The 3,428-nt window shown below is 35.9% G+C and overlaps 1 non-coding gene across 1 annotated transcript; it reads left to right on the top strand.

The window, feature by feature from the left end:
• Positions 1 to 1,091: 1,091 nt before the first annotated feature.
• LOC135268987 (small nucleolar RNA SNORD38) lies at positions 1,092 to 1,160 on the top strand. Its single transcript, XR_010337315.1, has one exon. It is a non-coding gene; the product is annotated as a small nucleolar RNA SNORD38 (small nucleolar RNA).
• Positions 1,161 to 3,428: the final 2,268 nt, after the last annotated feature.

Genomic DNA, 3,428 nt, shown 5'->3' with positions numbered 1-3,428 from the left:
AAGGATACCTTTAGCACTCTTTCTCTTTCTCTCTCTCTCACAAAGGTATATGCATGTTCTTTTAAAAATTCAGAATGCTAGTAACAAATAAATCCTTGAGGGGAAAAAAAAGCTCTTTATATGCCAAATTACTGAGAAAATGTTCAACTATTTTTTTCTTCTCTTTTATTATTTTATACAGAGAACCTCAGGTGTAAACTTCTTACAGTATTTTGATCAGATTTAGAAAATAGTTGAAAGAGGAAGAACAAAGGGAGATGATATAAATGACAGAAAACTTAAGGCATCTTTGGATGAAAAAAGAATCTGAATCAAGAAAATGTAATTTTTGATGCTGATTATACTTTGAAGAAAATAAAGTGGATTAAGGAGCCAGAGATGACTGGGCAGGAAATTGGATAGGGTAGACAAGGATGGCCTCTTTAAAGGGGGCTACTGAGCTGATACTTGAATGATAAAAAGGAGTAGTAGGCTATTAGAAGTTATGAGTCAAGCATTGTACACAAAGAGGAAAAGACAAAGTAATGGAAATAGCCATAACCCATTAGGGAATATGTGAGAAGCCTTACATGGTTGGAACAAAATCAGTAAGTGTTTCAGAAGAAGAGAGTAAAGACAGGAAAATGTAAGGTGGGATGAGATAAAGAGTTTATACCTTATTTTGATTAATGGGAAATAATTATTGGGTTTTATGCTGGGTAATATTTGTAATCTGAATTAGAATGTGAAGATTACCACAGCTGTCTCACAGGTCATCAATAGTTTGGGAACAAGAGAATGTTTTAGAACTGTTAGCAGGTTACTGGAAAGTTTATGTAAAAGATATTAGAGACTTTAAGTAGGACCAAGGCAATAGTGTTTTAAGAAATAGTCCACTTTGGATACTTAATGAAAGAATAAATAGCAAGATTAGATAAGGATACAATGACTAGAAGGATCAAGGAGAATGCCTAGTGTTTTGGTCTGAGACTGGGTAAACTGAAGTAGTATTAACTATGATGTATAAAACAGACTAAAGCAATTTGTGAGTGGAGAAACACCAGAATTTAATATTCAAAATCCAAGACCAAATATTGGAATTAATAAATTCATCTCAGTGATGAAAACTTTGTCAAGTTATGCTACTGACATTAAGTGATGATGAAGTGTGTCTGAAGATAAAATAAATAAATAAATTTACCTACCAGGAAAGCGTTGTTGAAGAAGTGAAAATGACAAAACTGAAAACAAGTGTTCTCTGACATTTTGTGGTCTGGAGTAGACAGAAGAGCAAAGGCACAAAAAGTGATCAGCTGGTAAGACTCGAGGGATGCTAAAAGAACGTAGTAACATGGAAACCAATGCCAGTGTTTCTAGAATTAGAGTGTTAACTGTGTGAATGCTAATGGGAAAGTTGAATATGTGCAATAGACTTGAATAGACAATATGGTGCAGATTGGTGACCCTATAATAAATTTCAGAGGTGCAGTGACAAGGATGAATGGAGGAGACTGAAGAGAATGTGCAGTGGATGAATGGAGAAATTATGTATCTGAGTCCTTCAAAAAATGTATTCTAAAAGTGGACAATGTTTATTTGGTAGTAGTCAGAGAAGTATCATGCTCAAGAATATGGGACCTAATATAGCAAGTGCTATACAAATAGTAATGTGTTTCCAGATGATTTTCTAGTCAAAAACAAGGTGGGAAGGAACTTTTTAGTTCCCAGAGCAACTAATATAAATATTTATTATAATGAAATACATTTTAAAATGTCAGCATTCCAAGAAAGAATATTTTCAATAAATTTACTTTTTTTTAACAATAATAATTAACATTTATAAAGTAACTGCATTATTTTCTTACATTTTGGTTGATGAGGTTCTTTGAATTTTTCAAAAGTCTAATAATTGAAGACTTCCCCTCAACTCCCTCACCATATTCTAGGAAGGATAGATAAGTATAGGGATATACATAGTTCATTGTTATTACATCAATGTAAAGTAGGAAAGGCTGAGAAACAAACCTCCCTGAACACCGAACTGGGAAGGAAGTGGTGATTTATTCGGCCAGGGGCTGCAGCGAGTCTGGATGCCCCAAATAGCAGAGCCCTGAACAAAGAAAATCCCCGCCCTTATAAAGGATTACATCTCTAGAAATTACACATGAAAGGTTCTTGTGCTTACAACTCTAGAAATCACATTTGAAAGGGTCTTGGTCCATGGAGTAGGCATGGGGTATGTGGCTTAGGTGGGGATTTGATCCTGTTTAAGTGAAAACAATGCCTTCCAGAAAGATTCCTTTATACCATGCCTGCAATCTTTAGGAGAGTGATTAAAGGTGGTGCCCAGTCTGCCAGCCTTTACTTGTCCTACTGTAATGCAATGTGGAAGTCAAGGGGGAGGTGGTCTTAGATGCTTAGGTCTCCTTCTCAAATGTAATGTAACAGTCGGTCTGACCAACAATTTCTTTTAAAGTACTGCTAAAACTTGTCTACATTTTATAATTAAGGTGACTGTCAGTAATTTCATCAAATTACAGTCTTTTGTTGTTAAATATATTATTCTGAGATGTGTGATTTCTGTATCCTTTAATAGAAATATTTTGAATAGCAAACATTTCTCTTTTTATAGAGTCAGTATCAAGATTTGTTTCCTCCACCTTGTTGAAACCTATGAAAATCTCTCTTGAATAATTGAATTGGCCCAAACTTGGTGGAACTATGCCTACTTCATAATTGTTTATGAAATACATCTATTTTCTACCAGAGGAAGCAAAGAGTGTCACATAATAAATGACTAGAAGGACTTCTGTCATGTAAGGCAGAAATTTTCTTACTTCCCGTGTGTTTTGGTCTGTTTTGTGTTGCTATAAATGAATACTCTGTGTCTGGGTAATTTATAATGAAAAAGGTTTATTTGGCTCACATTTCTAATAATCTAGAAAACTGAATATTGGCCATCTGCATCTGGTGAAGGCTTCAGTCTGTTTCTAATATGGGAGTTATTAAGGAATAATTTTTAGGCAGCTAGAAAGGGTGAAAGTTCCCAGTGGAATTTTCCTTTAACAAATAAGGCAACTCCCAAACTATTTCTTTTTTATCAGAAGGGGCTTGAATAACCAGACCTGCGAGCACTGATATGCAAATACTGGCAGCTAGAAGCCAGGTCCACCCAATATGGTGGCTCTTGCCCTCTTTTCCTTGTCACCAGGTATGCCAGGTGTCATGGCAGCCTCCAGATAAAACCGTGTGTGTGGGATGGCCAGTCTTTTTGCAGGCTATGTAAATGGCACACCTGGTCAAACCAATCCCCTGGGCCCTGTGTAAATCAATTACCACCTCCTCCAGCCTCTGTACTAAACCAGTTGCATTCCACCAAAAACCGGAAACCCTCTTTTGGGCTTTCTCAACATGAGAAAGCTTTTTCTCTCACTTTTCTTCTCTTTCTA

Source organism: Aotus nancymaae, unplaced genomic scaffold, assembly GCF_030222135.1.
Source record: "Aotus nancymaae isolate 86718 unplaced genomic scaffold, 86718_ANA_hifiasm-v0.15.2.pri h1tg000048l, whole genome shotgun sequence".
Lineage (NCBI taxonomy): Eukaryota > Metazoa > Chordata > Mammalia > Primates > Aotidae > Aotus > Aotus nancymaae.
Note: the sequence above shows the minus strand (reverse complement) of the source record. Positions and strands in the feature narration are given on the sequence as shown.